Source organism: Protopterus annectens, chromosome 7.part0, assembly GCF_019279795.1.
Source record: "Protopterus annectens isolate FY-2018-M chromosome 7.part0, PAN1.0, whole genome shotgun sequence".
Classification (NCBI taxonomy): Eukaryota; Metazoa; Chordata; order Ceratodontiformes; family Protopteridae; genus Protopterus; species Protopterus annectens.
In genome coordinates, this window is record NC_056739.1 from 1,205,544,042 (window position 1) to 1,205,563,316 (window position 19,275).

Sequence of the window (19,275 nt, forward strand, 5' to 3'; positions counted from 1 at the left end):
TAAATACTTTTGCCCATCACATTACCAGGGTATACAGAACTGCCTTCCTTTTCCCTTCTTCACTCTGAAAACACTAGTGCAATGGTACACATCTAGGCAAATGTGCGTACCAGTACAGATACAGTTACACAGTTGTGTAAGTTGAACTTATGATAACAGCCGACGTTTGAATGATCTCTGCTGCAGTAGCCTTAGCTATATGGGTTATTTCCTGCCAAGGATAAAACAACCAGCCAGCTTCCAAAGCCAAAGCTTCAGGGCATCTTCCATACATCCAACTGTCATGCAGCTCAAGCTGAGCTGGCTTAATACAAGTCAAGGCACAAAGTCTTTCAGAGCTTTCCTGCCAGCAGACAGAAAAATGCTGAGACCTGAAAGGACAATGTTAGGAACAATAAAAAATAAATATCCACACCCTAGCATAAAACACACACAAACAATACAAGGAGGAATGAGGGTGGGAAAGGCTCTGCAGCGGTGATCATTTGAACATCTACTGTTAGGTTAAGTTCAGATTACACAACTATACTATGTTCATCATATTGATCACTGCTTTGCGATATGGGTAGATTACCACAGTTGACTACATTTGGGAGGTAAAAGGAGAAAAGTCCAGGAGCCTCTGGAGAATGGTCCTAGCAAAGCTTGATCTAGACCTAGAGAAGGAATCAAGCTTATAGTGCTTTGTAAAAGTGTGAACAGAGGACCAAGAAGAAGCTTCTAAAACACTTCTAGAATCCACCCCTTTCCAAATGCCCAAAGATGAAGACAAGGACCTGGTAGAATAGGCCTTGACCCAGCATGGAATAGTTTTGTTATGGTGAACATACAAAAGATAATAGCCTTAGACAACCATTTGAAAGCAGTCTGCTTTACCATGCACTGTCTTTTTCTTACACTCACAAGAAATGAACAAGTGATACAAAAATCTGAAATATTTATTTCTGTTAAGACAGTACTTGAGCTGTCTATGGACATCCAGTGTATGGGTTATCCATTCTCCCTCATTTTTAGGTTAAGGAAAGAAAACAGGGAGATGGACAGTTTGTCTTAAAGTAAACTCAGATACCACTTTAGGCATAAAAGAAGGATTAGTTTTCAAATAAACCTTGTCCCTGTGGAAAATGAGATAGGGCTGACTCACCAAAAGAGCTGGCAATTCGGATATCCTTCTTGCAGGGGTCAGAGCAATCAGTAAAACTGTTTTCCATATTAATCACAAAGACAGTCAGATTAGATGATTCAGACAAAATGTTAGCTTTTCTACCACCAAATTAAGATCCCAAAGAGGGGCCACAGGTTTTCTTGGAGGCCTCTGATGCCAAACACTTTTCAAATGCTTCCAAGCGGAATACCTAAAAATAGCAGCAGACTTTATAGCTCTTCCTATAAGCATTCTCATTAATCTATCTATCATGGAGTCATACGTCCCACAACTCTGGAAAAACTCTATTACTCCCCCGCACAAAGGTGGCAACACCAATGACCTATCTACCTACCGGCCTATCTCGCTAGTTTCCCCACTCTCTAAAATCATCGAAAAACATATCCATTCACAACTATTAAAATATCTTACAGACAACAACTTACCATCACCCATCCAACACAGTTTTCATCCTCCATACAGCACAAATACAGCCTTACTTTAATTCACCAACACTGTCAACAAAGTTCTTGATAATGGCCTACTTACTTCAGTTATACATCTTGACCAATCAAAAGTTTTGATACAGTGTCCCACTCTAAACTACATCTACAACATGTGACCACAAACTACTCCCCACACACCCTAACCTGGTTCCATAGAAAACAATCTGTCAGGTGGCAAAGCAAACAATTCACATATCTAAATAACAGAAGTGGATCCCTGGGCCCTTACTCGAATATATTCATTAGCAATCTCTATAAAGCATCCCAGCACAGTACAATTATACAATATGCAGATGATTCTACTATAATCACATCTGCTAATAACAGCTCTGATCTTCTAAAGTTAACATAAGACTCTTTTTCTGCCATCAAATCTTGGCTCACAGAGGTCCAATTTTTACAGAGCCCAAAAAAAAAACTGTTACTCTTCTCATCCAACTTTTCTCACAAAATAATACTGAACTTGAAATTGTAAAGAATGCTAAATTACTTGGCATCACTATTGATGACAAACATACGTTTGAAGATCACATACTCAGCACGATCAAAAAAAAAACATTTTAAACTTGGTAAGCTTTATAGGCACAAACTCTATCTGGACAAAGCCACCAAACTAACACTAGCTAATAGTCTGTTTCTCCCTTCTCTACTGTATGGTAGCCCGGTCTTTACCAACTTACACACATCTCTTGCAAACAAACTACAATCATGATACTATAAGATAGCTAGGTTTGTCTCTAATATGCCAACTCACACACACCAATACTTGACCGTTAAGTCTATAAACTGGCTTAACTTCCCCCATCACCTATAATTTACCCAACTTACTTTTACCCACAGAATACTCAACAACCCTAAATACTGTCCATCCCTTCAAATAATACAAACCTATACTCCAAATCATAACCTTAGGTCTTCGAAAAAATGCTTTCTTATGGTAACCAAACCTAAAAAAAAGAGCCGGACAATGCCTTTATGCCTATTCTGTTGCTAAACTATGGAATGCCCTCCCTCATTATTACTCAACTTGACTCTATAATAACTTTCAAAAAAGCTTTGAAAGAACTATACCTCAATAACCAAGATGCTCCTGTATTAACATGAGTAAACTTCCTTAATTATTACTTGATTATTACTTGCTACTTACCCTTACAATGTCTTTTGTTCTTACTTCGTGATCCTCTGTCCTTTTAAAAGTCTTCATGTCCCCTCTACTTACCATTCAATTAATCTAGCTCTATCCCTAAAATATTTTTTCCTGTAATGTTTTAGTCCAAAAAACGCCGATTATAAAGCTCTGGTGTATGACAAACATACGTTACAATGTTTTCTTCCCTCAGCAATGACACTATTACAATTTAATAATGTCTGTTTCCAAAATTGTATGAATGCCAATAATTGTTTAGACTATGTCACAATTTATAATATTACTTTCAAAAATTTAATGTCTTATTCCAAAATTTACAGAATGTCAGCAATGTTTTTTGGAGTTTTTACTGGTTAATCTTTTCTTTTTGCTTCTAATATACTTTGTAAAGTATAAACTAACTGATAAAAATGTCTGTAATTTGTGGAGCGTTTCTTCCCGGGCCTCCACTGAAAATGGGACTTTCTGGCCTAGTGGACTTTCCCGGTCAACTAACAAATAAATAAATGCATTCTGACATGAAACTGCATTGAAAGAGGAGGATACATGGGCAAACATGCTAAAATGGCCAATAAATGAACCATGACAGTTGAACAATTGAGGCCAGTCAGCTCAAAGCTAAGGGTCTAAATGGTTTTCCTTCCCACACACATGGTTGTAGCTGTGTTCTTAAACTCAGTGTTACCTGTTGTTGCCTGCTCCTTGTGATAATTTGACAACATAATTCCCCCCCCCCCGATAATTGGCTGTTGATAATAAACACATTTTGCAAAGTCTCTTCCCTTAAGCTACTCACCAGGCTAAAGACCTTTGATGAAATTACGGAAATAAAGTGGGCAGGAATCAATAGAAGCCGGCTAAACTCCAAAAAACAAATTTATTACAGTGAGCGCTTTCGGCAAGGTCCTTACCCTGCCTTCATCAGACAATCAAGTACAAATCAATTAAGCCCATTTAAATACAAAAACCATTTACATCAATTAACTTATTTAACTTTTAAAAAGCAATCGCACCTTATCAGGTGCCATTCATACATACTGCCATAACGTTCAGCTATAATAAAAGCAGTAAAATATATCCAATAAATTAATTAATAGGTACATATCGACTTTTCAATACTTAAATTGTAATATGTACCTCATATATATCTCTTAAATATAGATGACTAAATTACATAATATTAAAAAACATTAAAGAATTCACATATAAAAGGTGAATAAACACTACATAAAAATGCATAATCACATGAAACTGCATAAAGGTGCATAATAATACGAAGCTCAAACCAAAGCTAAAATAGGCAACTAGACTTGAAACTGGAAATTAATGTAAGCATGTTAATAACGCTGGTACCTAAATACCAGATCATATTCATCTCTGCAAAGCTAACAATTTTAACACACATTTGATAGAAATATTCTCGTTGAGCCCTGGGAAGAGATGTGCTTTAGTTCTTATTTGCCACATCAGTTCATTGACCTCCAGCAATATTTGCCAGGGCCCTCCTCTAAAATCTTGAAGTCTGTGCTGCAAAATAGTAAACTTAAAATTATGTCCTGGGTGGTCTATACAATGTTTTGCTAAAGCATTGTTAGAGTCTTTTTTAGTGATGGCATATATGTGTTCGTAAATACGCTGTTTAAGCTTTCTTTCAGTCTTGCCGATTTAATATGCTCTGCATTGGGAACATAATGCAACATAAGTAACACTTTTAGTGTCACAGTTGTATCTACGTTTAATTTTGTAGGATGTGTCGTTAATATTCAGTAGGTGACCTACCAAGATGTGCTTGCATTGGGAGCAAGCTCCACACTTAAACATACCTATATTCGTGTTTGACTGTGTACTTCTTTTACCCTCCAGAATGGCTTTCAGATTCCGGCCCCTCCTAAAAGTGATCTTAGGACTTGTGCCTAAAGATTTAAAAAGCCTTTCATCACCATTAATGATATCCCATTTTTTGTTAATTATTTCTCTAATACAATGATGGTCTAAAGAAAAGGTACATAAAAACCTAGTTTGAAGGGAGTTAGTGGACCTGCTATCAGGAGACCTTTCCAATTCTGCAGGGCTACCTTGGTCAAAGACTGCCTCAGAAGATGTTAACTTGTGATTGTTCAAAATAGGAACTAAGTGTCCTGTAGTTCTTTTAAGCAACACTTCTTTTAAGATATTAGCTACCATATATAATGGATATCCTCTACTCAAAAACACTCTCTTGAGGTTGTTGCATTCGGACTCGAAATCTGAATTATCAATAATCATTCGAGCCGCCCTTACCATCTGGCCTTTAACTACAGCCTTCTTCTGGTGGTAAGCGTGATTACTAGTATAATGCAAAAATGCGTTTGAGTACGTAGGTTTTCTATATATTAAACTTTTGTACCTACTATTAGCTTTATTATTGATTAGCAAAATATCTAAATAGTTTATGGAGGTTTCACTAGAAACATAAGTAAACTCCAAAAAATTGGTGGTTGAAGTGATTACTTTAATAAATTCAGGTATGAGTGAGATGTCGCCTTTCCAAATGCAAACCATGTCATCCTGGTACCTAGTGTACCAGGAGACGTGATTTTGGAACATTACGTTGGGAAATAAAAAGACATTGTGCCATAACGGCATTGGCAAAACTGCCACCACAAGGGGACCCCATGGCCACCCCTGACTTCTGCAAATTGATTTGTCCTTCAAAAGTCATGAAATTATTAGTTAAGACAATTTCTAAAAGTGTTTCAACCAAATAGTGTTGTCACTAGATTTCTTATTATGTAGAAATTCCCTTATCCACTCTAACCCTATTTGTTGTGGAATGACAGTGTAGAGGTCTTTTATATCAATTGTCAAAAAACAAATATTGTGTTCATATTCTAAGTTGTTAATGTTACTTAAAAAGCCTCACGAGTCCCTACATATTTGGGGCTCACTTTCCACTAAGGGTTTAAGGATGGTATCTACATATTTAGCACAGGCGTAAGTTATTGACCCACGCCCGTCTACAATAGGCCTAAATGGCGGACTATAGATAGTCTTGTGAATCTTAGGAGTACCAAATAGTACCGGTGTTCTTGGCGCTAATGTAGATAAATACTGGTGTAAGTCGAGATCAACATAGCCTTCTAAAAATAAATCATTTAGCGTTGCTCTAATATGTTTATATGCTATATTGACTTAGTTGAGGCTTACCATAGTATAAGCAGTTGAATCCAGTACTTTGTTCATACTTTCGACATACACAAAATGATCCATGAACACCAGACCACCCCCCCCCCCCTTGTCTGGCTTCATCACCCTTATGTTACAATTGTTCAAGAATCTTAAAAAGTCATGTTCAGAGTCAGTGATGTTGTGAGATTTCCTTGGTTGCTTATTCCTAACATTAATAGCCCTAAAGTCCATCTCACAAGTTCACTCGAAGAAACTTAAGTTAGGATGTAACGGGGGATTGAACAGACTTGAAACACGGATGGAGTTCACCATACTGGAACTCTCACCGAGAAGGAGATTTAGGTTCAACTTCCTAACAAACAATTTCAAGTCCACTATAGTCTTTACTATGTCCATATTCGTTGCAGGGACAAAGGTTAAACCTTTCGATAGAAAATCAACTATTTCGTGTGCAATGTCAACGATAGTGTAATTATAAATAGAAAAGCCACCTCTTGAACTTGTGTGAATTCGTGGAACCACCCCGAAATCCGGGACTATCTCCTCCGCTGTTTCTTCTGTTTCTCATTTGAGTCTGGTTCTGATTGGGTGGTTGACTGGTTGAATGCACTTCCTGATTCCGGTGAAAACCCTGCTGTTGGTGTTGGTCGTTGTTATCGAAATTATTATTGGCGTTAATGTTGTTATGGTAACGCCTATTAGGATTGTTGCTGTTATTATTTCCGTTAGCCCCATTATTCCTGATATTATGATTGCTACTGTTATTGTTAGTAGCGTTGTTATTTATGAGCCTCTCGCTTCTTCTTAAGGGCTGTGTTACAGGGGGGTCTTGTACCATCCCACTGTCGTTTGCATTGTTGTCATCGAAAGTCACTATGTTAGGAGCAAAGACAGTGGGTCCAACCCTGGGGGGCTTAGGATAAGCCCTATTATTAGCATAATCATTTTGATCCCTTGCAAGTTTTTTCTTTTTGGTTGCCAAAAGTTTTTCCATCGATGATTCCATGCTGGAATAATTTCTACAGTATTCATATTTGTACCTAAGGAAATCATTATGGGTTTTAATTGCTTGTTCCGCACTTGCCAAACCAGGTTTAATGTTATTGATTTCATCATTATAAAAATTAATTAATGATTTTAGAAACTCAATTCCCTGTCGATCAAACATGTCTAACAATTCCCAATGAAAAAGGGAATTGTCAACCAAGCCAGCTGGGAAGTAAAAGAAGTACACAGTCAAACACGAATATAGGTATGTTTGTGTGGAGCTTGCTCCCAATGCAAGCACATCTTGGTAGGTCACCTACTGAATATTAACGACACATCCTACAAAATTAAACGTAGATACAACTGTGACACTAAAAGTGTTACTTATGTTGCACTATGTTCCCAATGCAGAGCATATTATATCGGCAAGACTGAAAGAAAGCTTAAACAGCATATTTACGAACACATATATGCCATCACTAAAAAAGACTCTAACAATGCTTTAGCAAAACATTGTATAGACCACCCAGAACATAATTTTAAGTTTACTATTTTGCAGCACAGACTTCAAGATTTTAGAGGAGGGCCCTGGCAAATACTGCTGGAGGTCGATGAACTGATGTGGCAAATAAGAACTAAAGCACATCTCTTCTCAGGGCTCAACGAGAATATTTCTATCAAATGTGTGTTAAAATTGTTAGCTTTGCAGAGATGAATATGATCTGGTATTTAGGTACCAGCGTTATTAACATGCTTACATTAACTTCCAGTTTCAAGTCTAGTTGCCTATTTTAGCTTTGGTTTGAGCTTCGTATTATTATGCACCTTTATGCAGTTTCATGTGATTATGCATTTTTATGTAGTGTTTATTCACCTTTTATACGTGAATTCTTTAATGTTTTTTAATATTATGTAATTTAGTGATCTATGTGTAAGAGATATATATGAGGTACATATTACAATTTAAGTACTGAAAAGTCAATATGTACCTATTAACATTAATTTATTGGATATATTTTACTGCTTTTATTATAGCTGAACGTTATGGCAGTATGTATGAATGGCACCTGACAAGGTGCGATTGCTTTTTAAAAGTTAAATAAGTTAATTGATGTAAATGTTTTTTGTATTTAAATGGGCTTAATTGATTTGTACTTGATTGTCTGATGAAGGCAGGGTAAGGACCTTGCCGAAAGCGCTCACTGTAATAAATTTGTTTTTTGTAGTTTAGCCGGCTTCTATTGATTCCTGCCCGCTTTATTTTCGTGTTTTTTAGTTTTATAGTGGTTTGTCTCTTTGATGAAATTACTTAATATTGAGTGTACTGATATTGCCTGCACTGATTTTAGTAACAAATTAGTGACTTTTTTTTACTACAGTTAGTAGTAAAGTTTTGGCATGCTATCAACTCTGTCACAACCAGGAAAAAACACTACTCCAACTACCACCTCCACCAACAATAATAAAAACATAACCTCCTAATTTAATCAACACTTGACAGAATCTATCCTAAATTTATCCACCCAACTATCCAAAACCAAACTTTCAGATATCCCAACAAAATAACCTGATAACACCCCCTCCTTTACTCTCTCATCTGATCCTACCTCTACTATTAACAAAAACTCCTCCTAAAACTGAAACCTACCACCCTTGCTGGAGACAATCTCCCTGCAAACTTCCTAAAAGTAGCTGCTAAATCCATATCTTACCCTGTGTGTCCATCCTTATCAATTGCTCCATACAGGAAGCCTATATCCCTCAACTATGCAAAGTATCATATATTATTCCTCTTCAAAAAGGTGGCAGTTCCTACAATTTATCGTCCAATTGCCATTATATCCCCCCTATCCAAACTACTCGAAAAATGCATGTACTCTCAAGTAATAAATTTCCCGAACTCACACAAACTTCTCTCCTCCACACAACATGGCTTCCGGCAACACCATAGCACAATCACTGCTCTTCTCTCTTTTACTAACCTGGTAAACCAACACAGAAACAACAACTTTGTATCTGATATATTCTTAGACCTCTCAAAACCATTTGACATTGTCTCACATTCCCTACTCCTAGACTCCCTTGCCTCTCTAGCCTTTTCCCCTCCAACTACTGCCTGGTTTAAAAATTATCTGTCAGATAGGCAGCAGTCTGTCCAGTGGCAAGATATACCATCTCCTCTACTTCCAACAACCATAGGTGTACCACAAGGCTCAATATTAGGCCCTCTTCTGTTCTCGATATTCACCAACAATCTTCATATCTCCACCCAGCCTGCTACACTCATACAGTACACAGATGATTCAACTCTTATCTGCTCTGCACACTCACTTACCAAGTTACAACAACTCACTCAGGATTCCTTTAGCTCGGTGGAAAGTTGGATTACTCAGATCCAACTTATCCTAAACCTCAAAAAGACTTAATTGGTTCTTTTTGCCCACAATAAATCTATACCTACCCCTCTATCCTTCTCAATCACTTCCAAAAATTGTACTATCATCACCCCCTCCGATCACACCAAACCCCCTGGTGTAGAAATTGACAAAAACCTACACTTTGATGTCCACATTTCACAAACCATCAAAAAAGTCCATAAAAAACAGGAACAGTATAAAAACACAAAATCTTTCTCTCAAAACAAGCTTGAATTTCCCTAGCCCAAACCCATCTATTGTCCACTCTAATGTATGCAGCACCAATCCTAACCCATATCAGAAAACATGATCTTGCAAGACTTGAGACATGTTACAACAAAATTGCCAAGTTCGCTAATAACTCCACCTTCAGAACCCATCACTGTCAAGATCTAAGGGAACTACAATGGCTAGAATTTCCCCAACTACTCAATTACAAACAACTATCATTGCCCACAATATTGTGAGACACCCCGATAGAACCCCAGCACTAATTCACCTACATACGCTCTACAAATCAAGTTGTCCCTTTCACTCCAGTGAAAAATCACTCCTAAGTATCTCTAGGGCAAACAACACTGCAGGTAAAGCACTATTCTCCCATAACATAGCTAAATCCTGGAATAACCTCCAATCTGCTTTAACTTCTGCCTCCACTACCACACTGTTCAAAAACTTACTTAAATCACACTTAATGAATTCCTGGCTATGTCCATGCATTACCTAACCTCACTGTTTCTACCGCCCCAGACAGCTTCATTTTCCAGTTATACCTACTGCAAATATTCTACAGCATCAGGAATTTTTTTTCTTTTCTGCTGAAGTTTCAAATATTTATACTAGCTCATGTTAAACTTACACTAGTTGATTTCTATATGTTCTCTCTATTTGTCTCTATAGTCAGTTATATGTTTATCTAGTGTCAATTTTTGTTTCTATAGAAAGTTGTATTTTTATCTACTGTCCAATTTTTTCTTCTATATAGATGATCATATTGGTTATCATATGTACAGCTACTTGTTTTATCTTTACTGAATGTGGAGCTTTTCTCCCCAGGCCTCCCCTGTAAGTGGACATGTGTCCATTCGGACTATCCAGGTAAACAAATGTAAAATAAATAAATACATAAATAATTAGTTTACTGGCTCTTGCAGGTGGCTGAAGTTTTCCAAGATAGTTGCTTTGTACTGAAATTTAAATATCCAGTAGCAAGCTCACCCAAAACATTATTCTAAAATCAAACTCCAGGAAGTTACAGTTATTCCTGCCCTAGCGTCGCTGCTGTCTGTATCATGACCAGCTCTTCCACACAACTTCTCTAGTCAGCATGACTGAGATGGGTATCTTGAGACAGTGTAAGAATTGCCTCGTTTTCTTCATTGCTTGCTGACTGATTTATTTTTTATGCTGTTTGAGATTTTGCACTGTAATTTGAGAGTTTCTGGTATCTATAATTACTTCTGTATTTAGTGTCTGTCGTACTTGAAGTTTTCTGTACTTTGTGTTATTTCTGTCATGTAAACTGTTCTGTGTGGAGCTTTTCTTCCCAGGCCTCCATTGAATAAGGGCTCATGCTCAGTTGGACATACCCAATTAACAAATGTCAAAATAAATAAAATAAACAAACTGCCTTATCCTAACTATTATCTATTACACAAACAGCATAACACAATGTGAGAGATGTACATTTATAATAGCACTGGAGGCAAAAGTCTCACATACAGTAAAACTCAAACACCAAATTCGTCAGAAGTACACCACACATCGACATCACACCTCTCCAAGGCCATCACAAAACAAATAATCCATCATATGCTGAGGTTTAAAGATTAACTTGCCTAAACCTCAAAGACCTCCAAAATACAACACAGGTACAAAGCACACTCAGTATATTAAGCCTACTTCCTCACATAGCGCAAGAGTCCCAAACTCACAGATGCTGACCTGTAAGGCAGGCATTGTCTCTATCAAACAATCTTGTTATAGGTGTCTCCATTATAAGGCATATAGATTTGCCTCTTACCAGGCTGAGCAAGGAAAAAGTGATGGTTAGTTTGCTTGTCTGGTGACAAGATCCAACAGATCACACATGCACTCAAGTCCTTCAACAAGTACCATTATGACTCTAACATAGTTCATGGCAGTGTCCATGACTTGAGGTGTACCTCCCAGGATTATATGAAGAGACATCATGGAGTTCTCAAACTGTATGTCCAAGGAAAGTATGAGCCTAGCATTGAGCAGCATTCTACCTTCTCCAAGGATGATAATGCTCTACGAGCGAAAAATAACTGACTTCAATAACTGACTTAGTTTTTGGTGCCATTCAAAGGGGGTCCAGTATTTGTCAAATGGGAGAATATGATCAACAGACCATATTGCTTCACCAGGGATGACCTGCATCTGTCCCCTCTAGGGTTATGACTATTGGCAAAGACATTGTCCACCCCCCCCCCGTGTTTTTTTTATGCAATGCCAACCTGATAAGCCTCTATCAACATAATAAAGTAAGCAAAGAAAAACATGAAGGTGTTACTGATCAATGCTAAGAGTCTGAACAAGAAACTCCACTCCCTACAAGCCTTTCTCATCCTGAATGACACAGATGTTGGGCATGGTTTAAAACAGCATACAGCAGTCCAGCTGTGCAGGGTTATGATGTCTTCTACATGTTTAGACAAGCTACTGCGCAGAAGGGATAAAAAGGTGGAGGTGTACCAGTCTAAATTCAGAAGGGACTCAAAACAAGGCTGATAAAGCTGCAAGATGCATTAGAGCTCCCTCATGTCCAAATAAAACATTAGAAAGGTAACATACCATACCATATATATTAGCTAGCTATACAACTCCCTCTATGACAAAAGAGAGCCAAAACGCCTACTGACAGGAACTAAGATCACTCAGTATTAAACCAAACACCATTTTTCTAGGTAATCTAAACTATCCAGATATAGATACCTACACCAACTGCTGCAGGAGCACACAGATTCCAGGACGTTGTCACTACAAATGCCCTGGAACAATTAGTCGGAGAACCCACTAGGATGAATAACATCTTGGATATTGCACTTACGAATATGGGAGCATCTTGCACCACACCTTACATATCTTCATCACTTGTTAGGTCTCACCATAAAGCAGTCTCTTTTAAAATAAAATTTGTATCAGAAATACCTTCCATCCAAGGTATGTTCGACTCAAGGTACCTTTACTGATGTGTCTAGATGACATCCCAGGAACACAATAACGTGTGAAGGAATCAAGAACGACATTTGAATATTCTCTTGGAATCCCAGCTTGTCTAAGATTCCTCACTCAAGAGACATTCTGGACACTTTGAAAAATATTCTGCAAAGATAAGAAAGTCATCCAAATATGGAAAAATATAGATACCCTGTAGCCTGCAATAAGCTATAACTGGAAATAGACACCTTGTGAACACTCTTGGAGCAGTGGATAGTAAAAAGGGCAAGGCAGAAAACTGATAATGTGATCAAGACACACAAAACTTTAAGAAACATCTGAAATCTGGGTGAATAAGGATGTTTTGATAAGCATCCTTTAAATCTGTTGTTACCAGGAAACTTGAAAGAGGAAGAGGTAACAGGTTGTAAAGCTTTTGAATTTGGGCCTTACCACATACAGGTTTAGGAAAGAAAGAACTGCAACTTGCCTCCAAGCATTTTCTTTAACAGCAGGAATATCCTAAAATAAAACACCTTCCTCAACTGGAAGGAGGAACTGGTTCTATCACTACATGGGGCAGTGTGTGAAGAACAAGTGGAAACAAGAGAGTCTGATCTGGAGGATGAGGAATGATCCCCTGGAAAAGAGGAATTTCCTCCTACTGCCATCTGTAACTTTGCTAAATGATTTTCAGAACCCATTTGTCCAAAACAATCTGTTGCTAAAGAGAAAAATGGAGATTCAGACTTTCTGGAAGGGAAAATGGGCCAGGGTGCGAAGTGATCACAAGGTGTCTTGAACAGTCATACATGCTTGTTGGACTTTCCATCATTTTGGGAGGTTTGAGAATGCTTTTTGGAACCCCCTTGCAATTTCTTCTTAAACATCTGTTTACCTGAAATTTTTTTCAGACTGTTCATTTTTTTTTTGTCAAAACTGGAGAGCAAATGGAAAATCCCCAGGACAATTTGAAAAAGGGGGGGCTGAAAAGATCTTGGATTCCCTGGATCAGCTTGTTCCTTTCATCACAACTTTTGATCACCTCTGCCACAGAAGGGCCAAACACTAAATCTCCAGCCAAGTGATATTTTAAAATCACATTTTTTCGTCATCTGGGAGGTTCTGAGAAAGCAGTCGTGTAAACCTCCTCAAAACAGTACCAGTGGCCAGAGACTTGGAAAGCTAAACATGAAAGTAGTAACAGAGTCATACACATACTACAAACAATTAGTAGTGACATGTGCAATAGAAGAAACTAAGTTATTTAAAGCAATTTTTTCTTCACAAGAAACTGCAGATAAAACATATGTCATACTTTCACAATTTACCAGAACAAACTTTAACATACAAGTCTGACAAATCAAAATTCTGAAAGTCAAAGTTGCAGAAGTATAGACTTTTCCCCCATACCTACAATAACTTTCCCATCCTTATCAGAAAGGGTGGTATTAGAATAAACTAAGTGCTTAACTGCAGTGGGATCAACAAAAGCTACGACTGGTGGGTCAGGTTTGGGCATAGTGTATAAAAATATAAAAGACTGAGTGACTTTATACATCCTATCTGCCTTTTTACGGGCAGCTGGCTGACTATCAGGAAAAATGTAGGCAGTAAACATCTTCTAAAGCAGACAGAACAATATTAATGAGTGTAGCTTCTGTAAAATCCTTCTGCAACAACTCATGTTATTTTCTGAGTAACTAGGAAACCCCAGTGTACTCCCAATGAAAACACTGCCACATGGTAGCAATAGTCTCAAGAGAAACAGAACCCCCCCACAGGAAGAATCAGAAACTGTGCTCTCCTCTGACTCTTGAGTCAGAAATCTGAGGAAAAAACTCTGTATCCATCCCTGAATCTTTCTGTTCAGATTTAGAATCTTGATTCTCTGCAGGAAAGGCGGAATCCCTCTTTCTTTTACCAGAAGACATTTTACACGAAGGATCAACAGCCTGAATTAAACCCTGAGCCACTATCCAAAGAAATTTGAGGAGTAGGTACATACTTTGTTTTCTGTTTCTTTTTTAAGAGAAAAATGGGGCTAACGGTAATACTAATGGCAGCAGATGCTTCCCCAGGGATGGTCACAACATTTTTGACACAACAGAGAAATTTTCCCTGTTCCCTCTCCCAGGACCCCAACAAGAGTGGCTCTACCTTACCCACTGAGGGGACCCCAACACCCACAGAGACTGTAGGCACTACACCAGAGGAACCTGGGGTAAAAGATGAATGGACTGAGTCACCCACCTGTGGCTGATGCAAATTGTAAGACTATTCTGGTGGCAAAGTCTGTTTGCTTAACTTTTTCTTTTTATGGCTGGAAGAAGGGCCAACAGTGAGACTGGTAGTTTGTTCCATGTTCAAGCCAAAAATGGTGCATCTTTCCCAGGGAAGACGAGCAGCAACCACCAGTAAATACTACCAGTCCATAAAAGTTACATTTTCAACAGAAAAAAAAACAGTAAAAAACACTTTAAAACACTATGTCAGCCCCCAAAAAGAAAAATAAACACCACAGAAAAATGTTTTCAATTACTTTACACAACGTTTAATCCAAGACACAAAAACAGTGCTTAATTTAAAAGTACGTTACAGGGTTGAGACAGTCCATTAAAACACAAACCTCCTAACTTTAAACTGTTCTGAAGAGGAAAGTAATAAAACATCAACAATTAAGAAAATGGAAATTTTTTCCCCCCAAAGGGAACTTATCTGTCCAACAAAAGAAAGCACAAACCAATCATCGATCCTCAAAAGACTCAGAGGTGCGCACTCCTCGGCATCAGTAAAGCTCTGAAGGGCTTCATGCCCAAACTTGTCTTCTGTCAAGTCAGCTCAAGCTGCTTGACATTTTGGGTATGTGGAAGGTGCCCTGAAGGTTTGGAAGCTGGCCAGCTGTTATATCCTTGGCAGGATATAACCCATACAGATAAGGTTACTGTAGCAGTCATCAATATAATAAACTTCAGACCTCCACTCAAATATACAAGCACCATGACTAAATTCACAACCATCACAAACATAAAGGATTATGCAGCTCTTACAACCCTAAATCAAGCTGTCTCAATTAGTGTATAATATATAGACTGCATACACGTAGTTCCCACTGAGGAACTTCAGAAGTAATCATGGGAAATACAAAGATATTCAACCAGAGAGCTTGTGTGCTTTGCCAGTGACTACTCTCAAACTCTACCAGCGTTTTCAAGGAGGGAAAGACCTGTAAGTCTTGAAATGTATTCTAGGGTGCCCATCCATTTGCTTAACCTATGTTTGAAGGCTAACGTGGAGTCATATTGCTAGATAGGTAAATGGAGGTTTTGGGTAATGAACCTCTCTCTCTATTTAGTTTTCTTACCTGATGTAAACTGCTTGTTCTAATGCTGACTACACTATTTCATCTACTGAAAAAAAGGAAGATCTTGGATAATAGGATACCTGATGGTATGGAAAGAAAAGCACTGGTTTCCCATCAACAGACTAAAAGAGTACAGGAGTATTGATTTCAATCTTTCCTGGTAAAGATTTCTGAAGCCAGGGATCCTTTCTGTTAAGGACCTATGCATGTTTTTTTCCCTTGGGAACCTATGCATTTTTTATGTGTTTTGTGAGATACAGGCCAAAGGACGCTTTGTATTATATAATGGCTCTAACCATGATAGTGTACATGAGAAAAACAATTTCCTGTTTTAGAACAGAAATCCTTTTAGCATAATTTTGAAATGTAAAACAATTTTTTGAGTACATTTGCAAAATGGTGGTAGAGGGAGCCATTGACAAAGGTACCCAATTCCCAGATCACAAACTCCTGGGAGAGTAGGGTGTCACTGATACAGTAAGCGGTGAGAATGTGATGTTTTCTGAAGGAGATGATACTATATTGCTTAGCCTTTCAGTTGACCACTTTTATGGTGCACCAAGAGTTAATGAGAAGTTATGTACCTACCATAACGTTCCATGTTAGTTGTCTTCTCTCGCCTTTTTTCTTGCTGGATGGTTTCGGAGCTGAACCTCGGCTCTGACTCGGCCACTTACTAAAGCTCGAGAGCTAATTTTACCGGCTCGAGGCAACCCTATATCCCATGATGTTAGGCGATAACTACCCAGATCTTGTTTGGTAGCTGAAACAACCTTAGGCAATATAGTCCTCCAACTGGAGAGGAGGAGGAAAAGGATAACCCCGAAAGGATCGCTATCTAAGCTGTAGTTACCCTAGGACAAGCTATTTGGCTGAAAATGCAAGATCAGGACCCTTCAAAGAAGGGGAAATCTTCTCGGTCTGTCCAGGCTAGGGGGATGGTGGGTGGGACGCAAGAAAGAAGGCGAGAGAAGATAACTAACATGGAACTTTATGGTAGGTATATAACTTCTCAATGTTAAGTTGTCAATCTCGCCTTCATTCTTGCTGGATGGGACCGCGTCCCTAGCACCTTCATCCTGGGTGGCTCATTGGAACAGACTCTTGAGAACGGTGGAACCAAAATTTGCCCTGTTTCTGGAGGCCATGTCCAATTTGTAATGCGAAACAAAGGTATGAGGAGAAGCCCATGTGGCTGCCGCACAAATAGTATCTATTGGTAGTCTAGCTTGAAAGGCTGTTGAAAGATCTGGCAAAAGATCTGGCACTGGAAAGGCTGTTACTGGATCTGGCACTGGATCCAGATGGAAAACACTAGCTGCAAAATACTGATATAACAAAGACACTTGGTAGAGAAAACCACTTTATAAAACAAAGCAAAGCTTTCGGGTAGAACCCTTCTTCAATACTAATACATACACATCAAAAATTCACAGTTTAAATACAGGTCAACACTCACATGACCAGCAGCCCAATGAAATCATGTGACAACACAAATACAAAGTAAATTACAAGGAATACAATGTAATTCATGTTATAAAACATATTATGAAACATATTCTAAAAACATAAAAATATAAGGAATATAAGAAATTCATTCAATATTCATATACATTTTTATCACAGTCTAGTGTTATGTAATTTAGCTAATATCGGTTTAAGGCTAACCATGCTATTCAAACCTGGGGGTGAATCTGCAGCAAATCTCAAAATCCACTCATACTCCTTAGTCTCTAGGTGGTTATTAATATCACCACCTCTTAATGTAGGATATACAATGTCAATCACTCTAAACCTAAATATATGCTCTTTACCAAAACTAGATGAATGCTTAATGTGTATGTATTAGCATTGAAGAAGGGTTCTACCTGAAAGCTTTGCTTTGTTTTATAAACTAGATCCAGATGCCAAGGCTGCTCCAAGAGATAACGATGCAGGAACGGAAACCATATCTGTCGAGGTCAATAAGGGGCAATGAGAATCATCTTGGCTCTCAAGGCGGTTGCTTTCTGAATTACCTGTGATATTAACGGAAGGGGTGGAAAGGCGTAAAGAAGTCCCCGAGGCCAATCATGGACTAGAGCATCTCTGGGGGGGTGGCCTGGAAGGGGGACGAGGGTGAAGAAGTCGGGGCATTTGCTGTTTTGAGGTGTAGCAAAAAGATCGCAGCAAGGAAGGCCCCACTTCTGAAAAATCTCTTCCGTCACAGATTGTTTGAGAGACCACTCGTGTGGCATGAGGATAGCTCTGCTCATCCTGTAAGCTATGATGTTGGGCTTCCCGGGGATATGTGTTGCTATCAGAAACCGCTGAGAAGAGATCGCCCATTGCCAAAGTCCGAGTGCTTCTCGACACAGGGAATAGGACTTGGTTCCGCCCTGCTTGTTGATATACCACACTATGGACATATTGTCCATTCAGGTTGCAATAGTCCCCAGGGGAAGAGAGTCTTGGAGGGCTTGCAACATCAAAAGCACTGCTCTCATCTCCAGGACATTTATGTGCAGGTGGCATTCGAAAGGTTGCCATGTGCCATGGACTGTCCTGCCCTGAAAATGCCCCCCCCCACCCGATCAGGGAGGCGTCCGATGTGACCATGGCAACCGGGGAGGGAGGAATAAAGGGTCTGCCTTGATGGACTTGAGGGGACCACATCCACCAAGACAGATGATTTTTGCAAATTGGAGTTATCATGATCTTGTAGTGCATAGGGAGTTGTTGGAAAGACCATTGGGCGAAAAGCATCCACTGTAGAAGACGCATGTAAAAGCGGGCAAGAGGAAGAAGTGTGATGGCGGCCGCCATGAGCCCCAATACTTTCAGGACATACCTGGCCTGAATTCTGTCGCTCTGAAGCAGAACATGGACATGGTTTTGGATATCTAAGACCCTTTGATCTGTTAACTTTGCTGAGAGCTGCACGGTGTCCAAGTTGGCACCTATTAAGGTAACAGACTGACAAGGCGACAAGGCAGACTTTTCGAAATTTATAGAGATTCCTAGCCCTCTGCAAATGTGAATGGTGTAATCTCTGGCCTGAAGAAGTTGATGCCTGGTGGTGGCGGTGAGGAGCCAGTCGTCTAGATACGGAAACACCTGGAATCCTTGACGCCTCAGGTGAGCCGTAACCACTGCCATACATTTGGTAAACAGTCTGGGGGCTGTAGTGATACCAAAGGGCAGGGCTCTGAATTGGTAGTGACTGGCTCCCAGCCGAAAGCGGAGAAACCTTCTGGAGCACCTGTGAATTTTGATGTGATAGTACGCATCCTGAAGGTCCACGGAGCACATCCAATTGTCCTTGCCCAGAAAGGGTAGAATGGACTGTAGTGTGGCCATCCGGAATCTTGTCTTTTTTT

General features: G+C 39.0%; 1 protein-coding gene across 1 annotated transcript in view; it reads right to left on the minus strand.

Moving 5' to 3' along the window:
• Positions 1-19,275, minus strand: part of IREB2 (iron responsive element binding protein 2) — a 2,086,845-nt gene that overhangs the window by 851,850 nt on the left and 1,215,720 nt on the right. The gene's annotated exons all lie outside the window — the stretch shown is intronic.